Source organism: Benincasa hispida, chromosome 4 (genome assembly GCF_009727055.1).
Source record: "Benincasa hispida cultivar B227 chromosome 4, ASM972705v1, whole genome shotgun sequence".
In the NCBI taxonomy this organism is placed as follows: domain Eukaryota; kingdom Viridiplantae; phylum Streptophyta; class Magnoliopsida; order Cucurbitales; family Cucurbitaceae; genus Benincasa; species Benincasa hispida.
This window is the reverse complement of record NC_052352.1, coordinates 13,147,478-13,169,909: the sequence shown is the minus strand read 5'-3', so window position 1 is coordinate 13,169,909 and position 22,432 is coordinate 13,147,478. Positions and strand designations below refer to the sequence as shown.

The window sequence follows — 22,432 nt, the reverse complement described above, 5'->3', positions numbered from 1 at the left end:
CACAGTTTTGAACAAACGCTTGTGATGTATAATATATGATGTTTTCTTCACTTATTGTCTTTGAACATTGGATGTTTTATTTGCTTTACCACAAACCAATAAACTAAAATCCCTGATTGTCATTATGTAACTTAAGCATGTGTGTGGAGACATACATGTGGATCATGTCTTAAGTGATAACCAAAATGGTCTGTAGTATATGGATATAGGAGAGAAACCTTATCCTGGTAACGCTACAGATGTGGCACGTTTTGTAGTATAGTGACAAGTGTTGTGACTTGCTACAGATGGTCTAATCCTGATTATTCGTGTGAGGACATGCAAGCGGGGGCGTCCTATACAAAGAGTTTGTCTAAGACCTAACCACAAAGTGTTAACGTATCATTATATAACGTCATTCGTGACAGAGACTTCACTTCACTAGAATGACCATATGTAACATGACCTCAATCTTGAGTGAGTTGGGAACTCCTGCCATTGAGGGCAGTCCTTTGATTTGCATGGGTGCAAGTGGCCAGGTCGCTGACTCAAACCTACCACTTTGGAAATTCGTCTGACTTGGGAGCTGGGAACTCAGCTACACAAGATGGAATTCACTCTTTCCCTGAAGCAGGGGTAAGTAGATAGATTGCTCCATTAAGGGCTGAACCCGGGGCTTGAACGATGTGACACCACACACCTTCTCATGGCCCAAGAGGTGTCCACACATAGTAAGACTATGTTGTATTGTTCATTAGAGGGATCAATGGTACTTAAGAAGTTAAATGTTGTTGGGAATGTCCTAGAACTTGCAGTTTGTATTAAACATTCTATTTATCAATAAAATATTATTGAGTAACTTATTCAATAAAATTGTTGATTTTGCATTCTATTATGAAAGTCGAATAAACATATCCATGGCTATAGTGTGAATACTTTAGCTTTATGTGGTGACATAAACAGGATCAAGTTAATAGTATATAGCCTAAATGGTCTAATAAGTATATGGATGAAATTGGGTATCCCATCCTAGTAACACTATTAGATGCGACCCATTTTGTAAGTAATACAAATGGTTTGATCCACAGATCATTCATGTAGAGACATGTGAATTGGGGCATCCTATGCAATGAGTTTGCATATAGACTGGACCACGAAAATAGTCACTTTTTTTTATAACGACCGTTTACTGTTAAAATTGACTATTTCATTATTAAGTAACCTAGGTTAACTTGATCTTAATCCTGAGCTAGCTATGAACTCTTGTTTGTTTGGGATTATCCTTTGATCTGCATGGGTGAGAGTAGTCCAACAGCACTGCTCAATAAGCCTTCCATTTTGGGGATAAAACTGGATGAATAGCTGAGGACATAGCCCTGTAAGATGGAACTCACTCTTACTCGATATAAGGTTAGCAGATAGGTTGTTCTCTTAAGTACTGATTCCAGGTTTTGAACAATCGGGGCCCCGCCTTCTCTTGATAGAGAAAAGACTTGATTCATAAGTATTATGAATCAAAATTGTTCATTAGAGGGTCAGTAGGAACTTAAGGAACGAGATGTATTCACAGGGGTAAAACGGTGATCTTGACCCATATGTTATTACAAACGACCTGTGAAGGATCAACTTACTGATCATGGTTATATCAAGTGGACAAAATATATCTACAATGAAGGGAGTTCAACTATGGGCTTTAGTAGAGTGACCCATTAGTTAACGAATGACTGTTAATTCAGTGTAATGAGTTTAGTCCATTAATCTCGTGTTGGGATTGGTGTCCTAATTCTCCCGGAGTCTCGTTGTTTGTAATGATACACATTATTTGATGAATAAAATAAATGTTATTTCATTCTGGCATTTACTCATATCCAATAAACAAAGCTCCTTGGTTATCTTACGTGAACTTAAGCATGTATATGTGATATACAAGTGGATCATGCCTTAAGTGATAACCTAAATAGGTCTGTAGTATAAGGAATAAGGTTGGATACTTGATCCTGGTGACACTACGGATATGACCCACTTTGTAGAGGTTTGCAATTATTGTAAACTACTACAAATGGTAGATCCTGACCATTCATGTAGAGACGTTCGAGCAAGGGTGTCCTATTATAAAGAGTTTGTATTAGACCAGACCACGAGATGACTAGACTCTGTATATAACGCCGTTGATACTAGAGACTTACATCTCACCTAAACGACCATAGGTGACACAACTTCAATCCTGAGTGTTTTGGAAACTCCTGCCTTTGAGGGTAGTCCTTTGATTAGTATGGGTGAGAGTGGCCAGATTGCCAACTCAACATGCCTACCTTTTTGGGGACTTATTTGATCTGGGAGCTGTGAACTCAATTCATAATATGAAATTCACTCCTTTCCCGAAGCAGGGATAAGTAGAGAGATTGCTCCCTTAAGGGCTGATTATGGGGCTTGAACATAGTGGCCCAGTTTCTCTTTGGAAGATAGGACTCAGTCATAGTAGGACTATGACTTATGTTCATTAGAGGGATCAGTGGTACCTAAGGAGTTAGATGTAACTATAGGGGCATAACGGTTATTGGTCGAGCTGTACTTACGAGCAATCTGTGAAGGGTTGTCGCATTGCTAATTGGTTAAGATGGACATATAATATATCTGTAGTAAGGAGAGTTCAGCTGTCGGTGTTTAGTCGAGTGCCTGGTAGTTAACGGATGGTGGATCCCGTGACTAAAGAGTTTAGTCAGTTATTCACGTACCATTGGAGCCTGTCTGTCTCTTATACACATCTAGATGTGTATAAGAGACAGGATTATAACCATTCATGTGGAGATATACAAGCGGGAGTGTCCTATATAAAGAGTTTGTATTAGACCAGACCACGAGATGACTAGTCTCTGTATATAACCTGTCTCTTATACACATCTAGATGTGTATAAGAGACAGGTTGCTGTGTTGCTGTGTTCGAGCGTTCGTGATCAAGGACCTTGGCGATGAGTCTACAAATGTGTATAACATTTCTCCTTGATTATTTGTAGTTTCATGCTGTAATTTCTATAATGATTGCATAACTGTATGTTTTTGTTTATGACTGTAATTGTAAAGTTCATTTATGATTGTAATTTGAAATGATCTTTCTGCTGCTTATGGAAATCCTCGTGACGATTTCCTTCATCTTAGATCATTGGAGCCCATGATCTGTAGGTCCGCGAGGTCTCCATACTAGCTCGTAAATAGATTAACTTTAGAGTAGCATGATAAGTTAATTTGAAACGTTTAAATGAGAATTGAAAGGAATGGGAGAATTTATATTTAAATATAATTTAAATATATGAAGGTAGATTTGTGTAAAAATTAGTTTAATATTTGATATTAAATTAATTGGAATTAATTGAATTATTTATTAATTTTATTATAAATTAATTTATGAAATTAATTTTATAAAATTAATAATATTTTCAATTTTAAAATCAAATTGTTTTCAAATCATTTGATGAAAAATTGGAAAATTGAAAAAATTACACAAAATGGAAGAATGAGTTTTTCCATTATCATCTTCAACTAGCTCAAACAAAACCCATTTTACATTTGCTTCAATAACTCCAAGCATGAGCTGCATCTCATGCAGCCATCTTCCTTGCATGATAACCTGCAATAAATAAAGAAGATTGGAGTGGAATTGAGGCATGCATTCAAAGAGTTTTTACAGTAAAATTTGGGCTGAAGAAATTATTCTTCAAGTGAGTTATAGTTTCCGATAATTCAAGCTGTTCTTGAGTCCCATAACTGACTCTAAAGCTCCAAGAGTATAGTGAGGAAGATTTGGAGGTGGTTTACAAAATTTTTTGGAGAAGATTGCAGTTGAGAATCAAGATCTTAAAGAGTTCTACAAAGATATGACTTTAAACCCTCTTATGTTAGATGAGCATGCTTTAATTATTGTCAAAATTAATGAATTAGAGTGCTTATTGATCCTTGTTGCTTCTGCTGCATGCTGATATACTCTTACAGTTGTAACTACAGGAGTAAAATGGTAAATTAGCCCAGCCGTACTTACGAGCATCTGTGAAAGGTTATCGTAATGTTAATTGGTTATATTCGATGGACACAGAAATATATCTGTGGTAAGAAGAGTTCAGTTATTTAGTGGAATGCCTGGCAGTTAACGGATGGTGGATCTCGTGACTAAAGAGTTTAGTCAACTATTCACGTACCATTTGAGCTTTGAGCCATAGATTCATAAGGTCCCCTTGGTAGCTCAATGGATTCAAGTTGAAAATCAGTTTTTGGGTCAATTTGAAATGTTCAAATTGACAAGAGGGAGTTCGATTATATATGATATGATTGAACTGGTTAATTATATATAATATGATTGACTTTATGTATGAGATACATTATTGGGAGGAAATGGATATAAATATGATTTATATCTAGTGGAGGAGAAAACACTATGGTCTATATGTGATATTAAACCATAGGTTATTGAATATAATATGATTATATTTATTATTTTTAATTTGACAATTATGGGATAATTGGGCTAACGTTTTCTCTGTAACCATGTGTTAGTGTGAGGTTTCATTCAGTTTTTGTAATTGAAGAATAAAATGAAAATCATTTTCATTTTGCAAGAGGTCACGTAATTCGCTCATGAGTTGTATATAACCTATCACATTGCAAATTGAGAGACTACATGATAGCTCATCATTGCTACACAATCGTATACACGTCTGTCTATTTCTAAACGAGCACCTAAGTTTTATTAAACGATCATCTAGCGCCCGAGCGTTTCAACTTATTTACTACACGATCGTGTACTTTCTTCTAAACGATCAAGCATCGTCTATATGATAGACTAAGCATTCTCCCACTTACTTGATCGTTGTATACGATCTTCTTTCCTCATTCCCTCTACCAAATTCCAACAGAGCCCCATTTTGGATTCTCACACCGAGAATACCGAGGGTTCTAAGTGGTGGTGTCATCCCCATTCTTCTGTTCGTGTGGAGGTCGTTCGTGAGTAGACGACCGATGGTTTTTGGTGAACGATTGTTTGGATGTTCCAGCGAGAGCAAGAGCAGCTGTTCTTTTGGAGAGAACGAGTTTTTGGTGAATAAGTGTTCTTTAACTGGTACATATCTCTTCTCTTTGTTGTTTAGTTTTGAAAGCATGTCGGTAATTTGTAGTATAATGCATATCTTGTTAGAATGTAAATGTGGTAATTCTGTCACAATGAGTTTGGAACGATCCGTTTTCGCTTAGAGGTACTCTTGCATAAAAATTCCTTCAGGGGTAAGTAGATAAATTGCTCCCTTAAGGGGAAATTCCAGGGCTTGAACAATGTGGCATCACACATTCTCTTGGCCCGAGAAGTGTTTGCTCATAGTAGGACTATGATGTATTGTTCATTAGAGGAATCAATGGTATTTAAGGAGTTAGATGTAACTACAGGGGCAAAATGGTAAATTGGTCAAGCTGTACTTACGAGCGATTTGCGAAGGGTCATCGTACTGTTGATTGGTTATATTCAATGGACACAGAAATATATTTGTAGTGCAAAGAGTGCAGCTGTCGATCTTTAGTGGAATGTCCGACAGTTAACATATGGTGGATATCGTGATTAAAGAGTTTAGTTAGTTATTCACGTACCGTTGAAGCTTCAAACTATAGGTACATGAGGTCCCCATGGTAGCTCAATGGATTCATGTTGAGAATCAGTTTTTTGGTTAGTTTGAAGTGTTCAAATTAACAAGAGGGAATTTGATTATATATGATATAATTAAATTGCTCAATTATATGTACGTCTACTTGCAAAGTCGATGGGGTTCCGTGCTTCGCAAAGTGTTTAATGATGCGTCTGTAATAGCCTACACATAGGTCCCAAAAAAGAACGCGCTACGCCCGGCCCCCTTTTCAGTAGATGAGATTAGGATGAAAGGGCTTGCTTTCATTAACATTTAGTGAAGGGCGAATGAGGGGCGAAGCGGCTCGACCGATAGGGAGAGGGGCGTGATAATTGATTTGATGTATTAGATACATTACACATTAATTGGAGAAATTAACATTAAATGCCATAAATGAGAAAAAGAACTATGGTTTATATATTACATGAGATGTAATATTAAAACTATAGGTTATAAATATAATATTTATTTATAATTAAATCAATTATGAGATAATTGTTTTCGATTTTTTCTCCTAATAACCAACTTAGTGGGAAGTTGTAATAAGTTAAGGTAACTGATGGATAAAATGAAAATCGTTTTCATTTTTTCATAATCGAACGTGCATTAAACCAAAAGTTATACAATAGCCTTGAGAGAGTAAACGATTGAGTAAAGAGTATATTATATGATAGTTGCTCGTTGCTACACGATCGAATACCCAAGTCTACACGATAGACTCCTATCTTCTCCCACTTACTCTATCGTCTACATGATCGTTCATTTCCTCCTTACCTCTACCAAATCCATACAAAGCCCACAACTTTTGAATTCTCACACCGAGAATACCAAGGTAGCCTCGTGGTAGTGTCTGCTTGTTGTTCAAGGGTCAAGGGTCGAGTGTTACTCGATTGTGTTCGAGGATTCTACAGTTCGCGTTGTTCACTGGTTTGCGTTCATGCTGTTGGACCCTGGACTGATTTTGATCGAGGGATATGAGAAGAAAAGTTCTTCAAGGGTATGTGCACTCGAACTTTAGTATTTTCTTTTATGAAGCATGCTGTAATTTAGATTTAATGCATAACTATTTTGTGTTAGATTGTAAATGTTGATGTCATGTCACAATGGGATTTGGAAAGATCTGTTTTTGCTCATTGGTTCTCTTAGTAAAGATTTCCTTCAGTATGAACTTCTAATAAAGCAATACAGAAGATAATCGGTTGCAGATAACCCAAAGTAGGTAGAAGAGTTACACTGATATTCGGCATAAGGACCTTGTGTTTGAGGTAGGTAATAAAGTGTTCCTGAAGGTGACCCCATGAAAGGTGTCCTGAGGTTTGGTAGGAAAAGAAAACTAAGTCCTCGTTTCATTGGGCCATTTGAGATCTTAGAGCGAATTGGTCCTGTGGCTTATCAGTTAGCTTTACCACCATCTCTCTCTGCAGTTCATAACGTTTTTCATGTTTCTATGTTGAGGAAGTATGCGGTAGATCCGTCTCATGTAATGGACTATGAACCTTTACAATTGAGCAAAAACTTGAGTTATGAGGAGAGACCTATCCAAATTCTTGCAAAGGAAGTGAAGTTTTTACGCAAAAGGGAAATAGCATTAGTGAAAGTGTTATGGCAGAATCATCAGTTTGAGGAAGTGACATGGGAATGAGAAGACGAGATGAGGACTCGGTATTTAGAGATTTTTCATATTAGAATTTTCGAGGACGAAAGTTTCTTAAGGGAGAAGAATGTGACATCTCGAGTTTCCATTAAGTTTAAGATAATTATCTCGAATTATTGAATTTTAGTTTCCTTTAATTTTAGAAATTTGGAATCAAATTGAGATAATCGTAAAGCCTCATTGGTTAATTGAATTTAATTGATTAAATAATTTTATTAATTATCTCCCTTGGATTTTGGGGATAATTGAATGATTTGGATTTAATTGGTATTTTAATTTGGGATGTTCATTTGATTAAAAATTTGATATTTAAGAAGGAAAATGAGAAGAATATTGGAATTGGAATTAGAATTTATTAAGCAAAAAGAAAAAGGGTTATATTTATTTATATATATATATACACATGTGAGGAATTAGGTTACCGAGTATTTTATACTCAACCTTTCTTAATTTATGTTTTTCAGGTAAGGATAGGAACGACCTAGCAAGTGACGAGAGGGACCTGTGATCATGCCATATGGGACATGTAAATCGCTTCCGCACAGTTTACGTTTTCAAGCTATTTAAAAGTTTTGATTTGAAACTCGACGTTGTTCAAAATTTTATCTGTTTAAGTTATTTTTTCTTCATTGTTTTAGGGGCTCAGAACAAATGTTTTACTTATTTGTTATTTATTTTGGAAAATTGACTTTATTATTTTAATGAAATTTATTTCTCTCATGGTCAAACTGTTTTGAATGTAAATGTGTAATTATGAGTAATGACCCTTATCAGAGTATTAAAAAACGTTGGGTCATTACAGTTGGTATCAAAGACTAAGTTTTAGGTTCTGTAGACTGACTTATGATGTAAGTCTTGGTTTTGTGTACCTTATGGCTATTCACGGATCCTTCGTCCTCGCCAGGTATATTCTTTCATTAAATGTTTTATAGAAAATGTGTTTAAAAGCCTTCATGTCTAAGCTTTATGTATTGACTGATTGTTATTGCTAGTTTAACGACCTGAAAGAAGTTAATATGAGATGGCTATTTTGTTTTGGTGTTATGGAAAGAAAGAAGGATCATAATAAGGCCATTTAGCGTTAATTTAATTCATGGAAGGACTGTTAGAAATAGACATATATTTCTATTCAGGGATATTGAAACCTGATAGAACTATGAAGTATTATGCACTTCTGACATTAAAGAAAGAAATGGATGTATTTGGTTAAGCTATAGAATAAGGTAGGCGAATTAGAAATTCACATGGGAATAATGTTAAGTTTTGAATTATGAGAATAAAACTAGTGGTGCTACAAGGAACTTTATCACAAGGCACACGTTCTTAGTTACGAGATTAAAGTTTCTTTATAAGATAAGAAAGAGGTGAAGAATAGACTATAAATTCTATTAAGGAATACTAGATACTAAAGTCTTGAAAGGATTAATAGGTCATGATCACTTTCATGGTATCGAAGTTGGTGGAGCGAGTAATGTAGGGTGTTTTGGTTCTTTATGTAACGTGCCTAAAAGGAAGAAGAATTACTAGATAGAGCATAAAACGATAGTATGAGAAACTCTTTACAAGACCTAGGTAAGATGAATTAGTCAAGGAATGACAAGATGGTTGAATGTTGCCTTTAGATGGGAGAAAACGAGTTATTGGATTGAAAATTCTTAAGGTATTTGGGTTTGAACTATGTGTTTGTTGCAATGAAAAGGTTCAAGTTTAATTAACCATACCAAGAGGAAGGATAAACGTTTTGAAGTTTAAAAACAATGTTATCTTGTGGGGATACCCTACTATAGTTTCAAATTTGGAATGGAATTTTAGATTTATGGAAAAGGTTATAAAGAGTCATATGTCTTGATTTAGGGATTATGTTTCACTCTTGAAGTAAAAAGTGCACCTTCAAGTTGTTTGAGCCACGGGCCCATCTTTCTTTGCTCGTGGATGCATAGCCTGACCCCGATAATGGGATCACTTACTGAGTATTTTATACTCAACCTTTCTTAATTTATGTTTTTCAGGTAAGGATAGGAACGAACCGACGGGTAATGAGAGGGACCTGTGATCGTGCCATATGGGACATGTAAATCACTTCCGCTCAGCATTTTCAAGCTATTTAAAAGTTTTGATTTGAAACTTGATGTTGGTCAAATTTTTATCTATTTAAGTTATTTTTTCTTCATTATTTTAGGGGCCCCGAACAAAGGTTTTACTTGTTTGTTATTTATTTTGGAAAACTGACTTTATTATTTTAATGAAATTTATTTCTCTCAATGGTCAAAATATTTTGAATGTAAATGTGTAATTATGAGTAACGACCATTATCAGAGTACTAAAAAAGATCGGGTCGTTACAATATATATTTATAATAATATTATTTATTGGATAATTATATATTTTTCTCTAATAACCAATTGAGTGGGAGGTTATTGGTGGTTTCATGGTAACTGTGATATAAAAGGAAAAATATTTTCCTAAATTTAGTAGATTTGAGATTTGTAAGAGTTTCTATTCTCGACAAGTACTCACAGATTGTTGTCAAGTGAGAATTGTTATCACTAAACGATAGACGAAAGAGAGACTAAACGATTGTGGAGTGACACTACACGATAGTTTACTTAGTTGATCGTAGCTAAACAATCGCGGGGCTTTTGCTATACAATAGCTTGTCTTCTTCTAAACGATTAAGCAGTCATCTATACGATAGACTTTTCTCATCTCCCACTTGCTCAATCGTCTACACGATTGTTGTTTCTCCGGTCTCTTCCTCTAATCAAGTCCACACTTCTAGATTCTCACATCGAGAATACCAAGGTAGCCATTGTGGTGGTGTCTTACTTAACTCGACTGAGTTTGAGGTTTTGGAAACCATTCGTTGGGTTTGTGATCTTGGAGATCGTTGAGTTCGTGTTTGTTGATTGATCGTGCTGTGTTGTGGTTGTAGTGTTCGAGCGTTCGTGTATTGCTGTCTTGGAGACTGAACGAGCGTTTGTGATCGAGGAAGTTTGAAGCATGAGTCTTCAAAGGTATGTATTTGTTATCCCTTGATCTCATTATTTAGCATGCTGTAATTTCGTATTGTGCATGACCGATTAGTTTCCATTTCTTGATTGTAATTGTTATTATTCAATTTCTAATGAAATTTGGAACGATCATTCCGCTGCTCATGGAAACCCTCATGTCTGATTTCCTTCAGTTACAAAATACCTTAAATTCAAAAGTATTTTGTATAATTTATCTAATTTATTTTGTTATGTTTACAATATGTGAGGATGGGGTTGAGAATAGTTTGTAAAATTTATCTAATTTTTGAAATTTCTTTTTTACAATATGTAGGGTGGGAGATTGAATCTCTTACTCGAGGCGTATGTACATGTTTAATGTCAATTATATTATGTTTATTTTAACAAATTTTTTTAATTATATAATTATGATAGTGGTAGATATATTGGACAATTGCAAATATAACAGTTAGACTCAAAACATTAGTGGATATAACACAATCTAAAAGAATCCACAGATATAATAAAATTTAAATTCAGCTCTCGAACTCCATCACCAATCGATTCCTATTGCTCAGAGTCTATTACGAATAGGAATCTATTATATAGATTTATCTATATTTATAATTATGTAAAAAAAAATGTTGTTTTACCACTTTATCACGACGTTAAAAAAATTGCGTACCAATGGAATTAAGCCCAAGGAAATGGAGAACGTTTAAAAAGCAGGCCCATCTGTTGTGTGAGTTGACCAAGTTTTATGGAAGGTCTCATTTGTAATTTCATATCTTGCGCGAATGCAATTAGGGTTTTCGTTCATCTTCTTCACAGTCTATAAAACGCCGCCCCCAACATCTCGATACAGTATGCTTCCAGTGAGCTCTCCATCTCTATATTTTTAGGGTTTCGTCTTCGTCAATGTCGTCCTTTTTGTTAGGGTTTCGTTAGGGTTTTTTCTTTCGTAAATCTTTGTTCCATGTTTTCGTATTTATTTTGTTTATCTTTTGAATGGAAGAAGAAAAATAGAGTGAAGCCAATTTGCAGAGCAAGGGCGTCTATGATAATAATGGCGTGAATTGCATTGAAGGTTGGCAATACTAACGTTAGCGATTCTCCGTGCCTGGCAAATCTTTTGGTTTTGATCATGGCCTCGAACAAGTCGCTACATTCATTCGATCTCTTATTCTTCTTCTGTTTCTCTTTTTTTATGAGTTAACATTCTCGTAGATAAGTAGTTTGTTAATCTATATTTCCGACGAAATCTTCTAATCTCTGCTGCTTTCATTCAAAAAATTTTAAAATTAGACCTAGAAGGTCGAATCTGAACTCGTACTCTACTAAATAATATTTAGTACAGTTGCGGATCTAAAAGATTTCGTGATGTTTAGCCTTTTTTTCGAATTCGTTCGTCATCCGTAGTTTCAAAATCTTCGGTAATTCATCTGTAGTAAGTTTTTTGTTCTTCTGTTATAGCCGTTTCTTATTGTTCAATGTTTCTGCTGGTTTCTCTCTCGTTGATTCTTCCTTCTAACTTGGTTTCTCATCCATAATTCTTGCTTTTGAACCTTTCGATTTTTCGAATTCGTTATTTGTACAAATCGTTTTCAAGTCTTACTACTTTCAATTTCTGGTCTCTCAGATGTTGTTTCTTATTTCTCAAAGTTTTTCTTGTCTCCGTAGATTTTCGATATTTCCATTGAATTTAGAATTGAGATGGATCATTTGAGTTGTTGGATTAGTGGATGGAATGTGTGGATTTTCCTTTGATTGAGAGTCATCTATTGTAGATTATATCGTTCAATGCTCAAATGATCTCTTCTGTCTGGAGGTTGTGAAGGAAAATGACGTGAAAGAGGGCTGATTCTACAATGTAATCAATGGAAATGCTAATATAGATAATTTCTCCACTTGAAAATTGAATTTGTTTTTCCATTATTAATGGAACTTCCACCACATAATTATTAATATTAAGAATAAATTGTATAATATATTCAAGATCGGAGTTGGAAGTAAATAGCGAAATGGAAATTTAACAAAATAATTTCAGAAGTAATCACTTAGTTTTTCATTGCATTCCTTTTTAGTTGGAACCATTGCATTAAGTGCTAACAGCTAAATTAAAGAAAATACTAATAAATTTTGTGCACCCTAAGAGGTGTTTTGGTGTAAATTAAGTATTTCAAATTATAATAAATTCTCTATAAAGTATTTATATAATAAAAACAAAAGTTTATAAAATTTTGAATTCAATTTTTTAATATTCAATTACATAACATTTTTTTTCTATTTCTAAATACCAAATATATTTTATATAAATGATATAACATATTTATATAATATGCATCATTTATGGTATAATGAAAATGTGCATAAAATATTTATCATATCATAATGGGATAGGTCTTTCATTTGCCGAAACAAATTTGCACGTAGAAGCCAAATTAGAATTTATAAGAAAATAGGTGTGGTGTATATTGTTTTATTTTTTTAAGAACTTACATGAGTCTAAATGGCAAATACTCTTGACCTTATATTCGATGGTGTTTTGGTTTAGTCCACACCCTATCATTGTTTCCAATTATTGTAGAAATCGCAGTTTTTTTTAAAAAAAAAAAAATCAAAAAACAATCATGATTGTTGCCTATGGGAAAACATTTTAGGTGCAAAATCATCCCTAAATTGAGTCCACTCGTTTAAGGTCTCAACAAATTTAATATTCCCCTCCATAACAACAAAGATGTTGGTGTGTTTCTTGCACCATGTGAGTTGTGAAGAGCGATGTATGGGGGCAATGGGGATGGAAAAACACCATGTGAGTTGTGAAGAACGGGGGCAATGGGGATGGAAAAAGTTGAAGAGAAGTAGAGACTTAATATTGAACTCAATTGTGGTGCATCATATACCACTATTTATAGGACATGGAATAGTGGTTATGATATTAGATAACCTATGTAGGTTATGGATATCTACCATAAATAATATACTATAATATATTACATTTATAATGCTCCCCTTCATATATCTATATTATATTAACTAAATACTTCTTTATTAGGAAAAAATCCAAAAATCGTAAAGAAAAATAGTACATTAACTTTTCAAATGTTGTTGGTTAGCCTCGTACATCATCAAGATTTTAACATGATTATGAACTGCCACAATACACAAAACCTGTTTAAGATCTAGCTCTTATGGGTTTTCACAATCAACTAGATCACAATTACATTTATGAGAATAAAATAAATCCATGTAAATTAATTCTCAAATAAATATAACATAATAAAATAAATCCATGTAAATTAATTCTCAAATAAACATAACATATTTTTAACTCTACTCCAATATCTTTCTTTGGAGGAATATTACATTTATGTTATGACAGATAGTGTATAAAATGGTAAATATATAAATGCAAAAATTATGGTTCTTTGGGACCCAAAGTTCTTCATTATAAGATTATATAAACTTTTCACGCCAAGTGAATGAACCATCCTAGGAATGTTCAATGGTGGAACTAGTCCATATAAGATTTTATATGTATATATTAATGATTGCTTTATGCTTTATTTGCAAGTTAGGGCAAAACTTATCATCTTAATTTATTTCTTAAGAAATTCTATTTGCCTTTGAAATCTCTCTAGGAGCTTATGCTTAAACTATCGACATATATATAGATAACATATATAATAAATTCCATTTTGTGATTTTTTTATAAAAGCATATGGACAAATAAAGGTTCTTTTATCACGTTCTTTAGGAATGTTTTATATATAATTCTTTAATATTTGAATTATATGAATTTGGTACATCTAATCCTTCGAGGATATAAGAGATTCATATAAATGTATAATGACTACATCCATAAGATATATGTTAAGCTTTTCATACACAACCAGATAAATTTGATATCTCATGGTATTTCTTCGAGCTTTATTGTGGAACTTGTCTCACGTTATATAATGTGACCTCATTGTATTTGTTTTTCTTACAAATATTCACTTCTATCTCACGATTTGAAAAATAAATTTATTTCTATTGGATCGTTTCTTTTCACATAAGTCAATCATTTCTATGTCGCAACATTCTTTTTTTCAATCTACCCGAGTAGATACATAAGTGCACCAATGAGGATCAAGGTCGAAATATATCTAATATATCTTTCTTTATATTCAATGAACAGACTTTCATTGGAATATTTAATTGATGTGTTTTGTCCATATAAAATCTTTTAAAAAAATTTCATTTGCTAAATGCTGGTAAAATTTTGTTTTTCCGAGATCTTTCATATCAAATTCTTATTCTATTGCCTTTGAAAGCTCTTCAAGATTGCCAATCATATTCAAGTCATCAACATATACAGTTATAATAGCAAATCCTGATTATGATTTCTTTATAAAAATACTCGGACGTATTGGATTCTTTTGATATCATTCTTTCAATAAATATCCACTCAAGCGATTGTACCACATCATTGTTTCCCATATAGTGATAACTTTATTGAATATCATCCTCAGGAATTTGATGTATATGTTTCAGATACCTTAAAAAATTCTTTCGAGATTCTCATATAAATATCATTATTAAGAGATCTATATAAATTTCTTATAACGTTATAAGATACATATCCAGATTTTTATGCACAGTCAAGCCAATTAAATATCTTATAACGTAATTGTATCCACCACCGAAGAATATGTCTCAAAATCAATACTAGGTCTTTGTGAAAAACCTTGTGCAACTAGTCTTGTTTTATATCTTGTGACCTCATTATTTTTATTTAGTTTTCTCACAAATACTCATTTGTACCCCACAAGTTTAACACCTTCCAGTGTTTGAACTACTAGTCCAAAAACCTGACATTTTGAAAGTGAGTTTAATTTCGCTTTGTACCATAACTTTCTACCCACCCTGTTACATGAAATGCGCCAAAGCAAGCCACTCCTGAGAGAAAGACTTATTATCAGCGCTCCGCCTTTTCGCTTAACTCCCGGACTATTCGCCCTATTTCCCTAAAAGCCCAGTGAAGTACCCCTGCTCCTTACGGACCAGGCTCTTTATTTGTCATCCGATGAGCTTCACGTGGCGGCCCTACAAGCATGATATTTAAGAGATGCCCTAAATCTTGTATGATTGGTCGACAAGGTCGATGAAAAGGGCCCTTGCTGGGACATTCCCTCATGATGGAACGGCTACCTTCTTTGTGTTGTCTACTCAAGGAAAGAGCGGGATACTTAGCTGAAAGGGTGAACAAGGTCGAGCGCGTTCAAACGTTGCTCCAGAGTACCCTCTTGGGCAGCAGTCGAAGAATAGCTAGTGCGCCCTTGGCAATTTCGCTTTCAATCTGCTAGCTCGACTTCTTGTCCAGTCTGCCTTTGAAGCCTAGTTCCCATTTCCTTCGTGTAAGTTCAATTCCTACCTCAATTGCTTCTTTCCACTGAAGCCAATCTTTTCTATGTCGACACTCTTCAACGGATTTTGGTTCAGAATCCTCATTCTCAAATATAATATCAAAAGCAACATTATACGCAAAAAATGTTGTCAATAATTACATTAATTCGATTCCATCTTTTTTCTTGTCATGACATAGTTTATTGAACTTTCATTATTATCTTTAGGTATTTCACCTTTCTCACTAGCCATGTCGAGAATTTCTTTATGAATATTTACATCCTCAACAAAGTATTTTTCACTATTAATTATTATTCATTTTTGATGATTTTTATCTTTGGAACCCACTGGTCTTCTAGTATGTTCCATACTCATTAGTGACAACTTGTTGTGTTGAGATATCAATTTTCGATGGAACATTTGCAACTGGTATATGTGACCTAGTTACTTTTTTTGCATCTATAAATGCATCTGGTAATTGATTTGCTATATTTTGCAAATGAATTATTTTCTAAACTTTAAATTCACATTGATCTATACGAGGATCTAAATGAGACAATAACGATGCTTCCATGTAATTTCTTTTCCCAACTTCTTAATTTCTACCCTAATGTTAAAAAATTTGTCTAATTAAAATGACAATCAGCAAATCATGTAGTAAATACATCACTCATCAGGGGCTCGAGATATTTAATAATTGATAGGAATCATATCCAATATATATTCCTAACCTCCTTTGAGGACCCATCTTAGAGCGTTGTGGTGGAGCAATTGGAACATATACTACACATAAAAAACACTCTCAAATGGAAAATATTTGGCTCATGACCATAAACTAATTGTAATGGTGAGTACTTCTAATAAACTACTAGCCTAATGCATACAAGTCACGCTACATACTAAAATATCTAAATAGACCACTTGGTGGGTTATTAGGTCCACATATATCATTATGAATTCATTCTAAAAATGCAGATGATTCAGTTTCTACTTTAGTTGGTGATGGTATAATTATAAATTTTACTTGAGAGCAAGCATCGCATGATAATTCATTAGATTGAAGAATTTTCTGGCACTTCAATGGATGTCCATTTGAATTCTCAATAATTCTCCTCATCATTATAGATCCTGGATGACCCAATCGGTCATACCAAATTGTAAATATGTCTGGATTCATGAACTTCAGGTTCATTGTTGCATATGTTTCAATTACTTGTATATGAGTATAATACAATTTAGAAGATAAAGCAGACAACTCTTTCAATATACGTTTTTAATTTGAGACAGTGGATATGATATATATGTTGGGTTTTATGTCCTAAAAACTCGCAGTTTGTAAAATGATAAACATTTTCTATTATCAATATATTTGTTATTGATCTCATAAATTGTATGAAAGTCTAAATCCAATAAACTAAGATCCATGACTATTGTATGAGTACTTGAACTTTATGTGGAGACATAAGAGTAGATCAGGTTCGAGTGAATAGTCAAAATGATCTATGGTACATGAATGAGATTGGGTACGTTATTCTGATAACACCATTAGATGCGGCCTACTTTGTAGTTGTTACAAAGAGTTGTAAAGTGCTATATATGATGTGATCCTAATTCGTACATGTTATGACATGAGGAGTGGGGGCATCCTATGCAATAGGTTTGCATAAGATCAGGACCAAGAAATAAGTCACTTTTACTTTATAATGTTGTTTATTATTTAAGACTGCTATTTCACCTAGATGACCTAGGTAACTCGATCTTAATCCTGAGCTAACTATGAACTCCTATTTATTCGGGATTGCCCTTAGATTTGCATAGTTGAGAGTTGGCTCAACAGCGCTGGCTCAATAAGACTCCGATTTCAGGGGTAAGACCGGATAGATAACTGAGGACATAGGGTACAAGACGGAGTTCACACCTACCCGATTTAGGGATAGAAGAAAGGTTGTTCTCTCAAGTATTGAATCCAAGTCTTGAACAAGGGGCCCCATCCTCTCACTGGGCTGAGAGAGTTTGGTTTGGTGATTGGATCACAAACCAGTTGTTCATTAGAGAATCAGTAGGGACTTGAGGAATAAGATGTAATCTTGGGGTAAAATAGATATTTGACTCAGTCGTTACATATGGATATAATATATCTACCGTGAGGGAAGTGCAACTATGGGCTTTAGTAGAATGACCCATTAGTTAACGAATAGAGATTAATCTGGTCTAATGAGTTTAACCAATTAATCTCAGATCGTTGGAGCCCATGATCTGTAGGTCCATGAGGTCCTCCTACTAATTCGTAACGGACTAGCTCTAGATAGGGTGATAAGTTAATTTGAAACGTTCAAATTAGAATTAAGGAAAATTGTAATTATATGAGATATAATTATGTTTAATTTTAGAATTAAATAGAATAGGAGAATTTATATATTTAAATATATAAAGATGGATATGTGTTAAAATTAATTTAATATTTGATATTAAATTAATTAAGTTTTATTTAATAATTAATTTATGAAATTAATTAATTTTTCATTTTTAAAATCAAATAGATTTTTTAAATCAAAATTTGATTTTTAGATAAAATTGAAAAATTGAAAAACTAAAACACAAAATAGAAAAATGGGTTTTTCCATTATCCATCTTTGAAGTAGCTCACACATGAAGCAACTTCTTGCCTTTGTCTTCTCCAAGTATGCGTTGCAACTCATGCAACTCTTCTCTTTGCATGTTGATCTGCAATATAATGAAGAGACTGAAGTGAAAATCGGGCAACATAGAGTTTTTTTTAGAGAAAATTGGTTTGAAGAATGGTTCTTGAACAAAGTTGCTGCAGTGAGCTTTTCTCCTTCATCCCTTGATTCTAGCTTGTTTTGAGTCCCACAACTCAATCTAGAGCACCAAGAGAATAGTGGGAAAGATCTTGAGGTGGTCTACAACAAGATATGGAGAAGATTGCAACTGAAGAAGGAGCTTTGAAGAAGTTCTACAAGAGACATGTCTTGAAACCCATTTTTTCTGCAGAAGCATGCTTTATATTATGACAAAATTAGTGAATTTGAGTGCTTAGATGATCCTTGAGCTTCTGTTGATACAATCCTACAATATAAATATTCCACATTATTCTTACTATCAATCTCAATATGACAACATTGCAACATATATCTTTAAAACATAGAAGATCTCTCCTTGATTGACTAGAGATCAATACATTGTCTATTGTAAATTTTGTTCCTCTAAGCAAAATAATATTTTCTTTTCCAAAACCTTCGATCAAGTTTGCAGAATTTAGTATTGTATTTACTTTTGCTTTTAGCATTGTAATATTGGAAAAGTATTTTTTATTTGTAAGTATTGTGTGTGTAGTTGCACTATCTGCCAAACATAAATCTTCTTTGCTCATTTTTGAAACACCCAACATATGAAAATGATCTATATTTCTTCATTAAAAGAAAATAATTACAATAAGAAAAACAACACTTAAAATATACAAAAGTTACTAAAAAAAACATGAATATAGGTAAAAGAAAACAATAAAATTAAGTCTAGATATTCTCAAAATCAAAAGAAACACTTGATGTTCCACTACCTATGCCAATCTTCTCTTCAGGAGATTCAAATAAGTCCGCTACATCCAAATTTTTCATATAGGATGGGTCAAATATATCATTATCCTGGTATGCAAAAGTTGCTTCCACATTTTTCTCTTTTTCCTTCAATGAGTCTTGATAGAAGTCAACTAAGTGTTTTGATGTACGACAAGTACGTTACCAATGCCCAGTCATTCTGCATCGGAAACATTTATTTTCAACACTTTTTGAACTCTTATCTTTTGGAGTTTTTCCTTTTTGATAATCATTTTGTGTGATTCTTTTGAAATTTGAATTATTAAAACGACCACCACGAAAATAATAATTATTTCTTCCTCTGCTACGGTCACGACCTCGACCACGATTATTATTAAAATTCACAACATTCACTTCAGGGAATGGTGTAGCTCCGATTGGTCGAGATTCATGATTTTTCATCAATAACTCGTTATTTTGTTTGGCCATGAGAAGACATGAAATTAATTCAGAATACTGTTTAAAACCTTTCTCTTAATATTGTTGTTGTAGTAACATATTCGAGACATGAAATGTAGAAAATATCTTCTCTAACATATCAACATCGGTAATTTTCTCTCCGTATAATAACAATTTCAAACTGATTTTAAATAATACAGAGTTGTAATCACTTGATTTAAAATCTTAGCCTCAAGGGCATCCACTCATAACGAGCTTTAGGAAGAATGACTGTTTTTTTTATGATCATACCTTTCTTTCAAATTTTTCCACAAGATACGGGGATCTTTTATTGTAAGATACTTCATTTTCAATCCCTCGTGGACATGATGAAAAGGAAAATCAAAGCTTTTGCTTTGTCCTGACTGGATGTCGTATTTTCTTCTTTAATTGTTTCTCCCAAGCTTACAGCATCCAGGTGAATTTCGGCATCACGTACCTATGATAAATAATTATTGTCGTTAATATCAAGGGCAGCAAATTCTAATTTTGTGAGATTTGTCGTGGTAGCACTATCATAAAATATTGTACTTATGTTAGAAATTTAATAGATATTGAATATGCAAAATAACATTAAATTTATTAATTATAACGAAGAAGGAAAAACCGACATACCTTTAGGACGTATCTTTAGCGGGGAAAATGACAGGAGCTCGTGCTATAACGTGTTGTGAATTCGAGGAGCACGACAGGAACATGAATATAGAGAAAATATAATATAATAATATTAAATATATAAAATATAATATAACATAAAATAACTAAAATTATAAAATTGGATAATATGAAAATCAGTGGAATTCTCACCAACGTATATATAATTTTAAGATCCACCAAATGTCATTATTTATATACAAAGTGGCAAGTGGGATGTGGACTTACATAAACAACAAACATGAATAATTACAAGGCACATGGACGATATGAAGGGTAACACATGACTTTAAGACACTAAACAATGGGCATTTATATATTATTATAATATTCATAATATACTTGAGTTTTAATTCAATTTAGTTGTTTGTGTACTTTCAATTGTACTTGCAATAAATTAAATTTGTTCCTACGCTTGCAATAGTCTTAAATTTGGTTTTTTTATACTTCCAATATATATAAAAATAAAATTTCCAAAGGATTATAGATATTATAAAAATAAATAGATGTCCATTGCTTAGTGTCTTAGAAGTCATGTGTCAATCTTCATGTATCCACATACTTCATAGTTTTTCATGCTTGGTGTTCATATAAGACCACATCTTACTTGCCACGTTGCCTATAAATACTGGCATTTGGTAGATCTTAAAATCACACATTTGTGAGAAATTCACTTCAAATTTTCACTAAATTTGTATATTATTAAAATTTCATAATTTTAGTTATTTTATTTTTATTATTATATTATATTTTTTCCATATTTGTTGTGCTCCGTTGTGCTCCTCAATTTCACTACACGTCATCAATACGAGCTCTTGTTGCTTCCATCGCTGAAGGTAGGTCCTAAAGATATGTCGTTTTTTTTTCACTTTATTATAGTTAATAATTTAAATTTTATTTTGCATATTTAGCACATATTAAAATTTTAATATAAATACAATATTTTGTGATAGTGTTGCCATGACAAACCTTACAAAATTAGAATTCGTAGCCCTTGACATTAATGACAATAATTATTTATCATGGGTGCTCAATGCCAAAATTCACCTGGATGCTATGAACTTGGGAGAAACAATTAAAGAATGAAATACAACATCCAGTCAAAACAAAGTAAAAGCTATGATTTTTCTTCGTCGTCATCTCCATGTGGGATTAGAAATGGTGTATCTTACAATAAAAGATCCTCGTATCTTGTGGAAAATTTTGAAAGAAAGGTATGATCATAAAAAAATAGTTATTCTTCTTAAAGTTCGTTATGAGTGGATGCATTTAAGGCTACAAGATTTTAAATCAATAAGTGATTACAATTCCACATTATTTAAAATCAGTTCAAAATTGTTGTTATGCGGAGAGAAAATTATTGATGTTGATATGTTAGAGAAGACATTTTCTACATTTTATATCTCGATATTGCTGACGAATATGCTCCTACATCAGCAATATTGAGAGAAATATTTTAAACAATATTATGAACTAATTTCATTTCTTCCTGTGGCCTAATAAAATAACTAGTTATTGATGAAAAACCACAAATATCGACCAATTGGAACAACACCATTTCCTAAAGTGAATGTTGTGAATGTTAATAATCGTAGTCGAGGTCGAGGTCGTGGTAGTGGTCAAGGTCATGACCGTGGCAGAGGAAGAAATAATTATTATTTTCGTGGTGATCGTTCTAATCATTCAAAATTCAAAAGAACCACACAAAATGATAATCACAAAAGAAAAGTTCCACAAGATAAGAGTTTAAAGAGTGTTGAAAATAAATGCTTCCGATGTGGAATGACTAGGCATTGGTCATGTACCTGTCGTACGTCAAAACACTAAGTTGACCTCTATCAAACCTCCTTAAAGGAAAAAAGAGACAAATATGGAAGCAAAGTTTGCTACCAGGATAACGAGATATTTGTCCCATCCCATATGACAAATTTGGATGTGGTGGACTTCTTTGAATCTCCCGAAGAGAAGATTGGCACAGTTGATAAAACTTCAAGTGTTTCGTTTGACTTTGAGAATATCCAAACTTAAATGTTATTGTTTTCTTTTATCTATCTT

General features: G+C 33.2%; 1 long non-coding RNA gene and 1 other non-coding gene across 2 annotated transcripts; both read left to right on the top strand.

The window, feature by feature from the left end:
- The first annotated feature begins 11,080 nt into the window (after positions 1-11,080).
- On the top strand, positions 11,081-12,203 carry LOC120076304. Its single transcript, XR_005481493.1, has 2 exons — positions 11,081-11,158; positions 11,302-12,203. It is a non-coding gene; the product is annotated as an uncharacterized LOC120076304 (long non-coding RNA).
- On the top strand, positions 11,327-11,452 carry LOC120076926. The gene has a single exon (XR_005481673.1). It is a non-coding gene; the product is annotated as a small nucleolar RNA snoR86 (small nucleolar RNA).
- Positions 12,204-22,432: the final 10,229 nt, after the last annotated feature.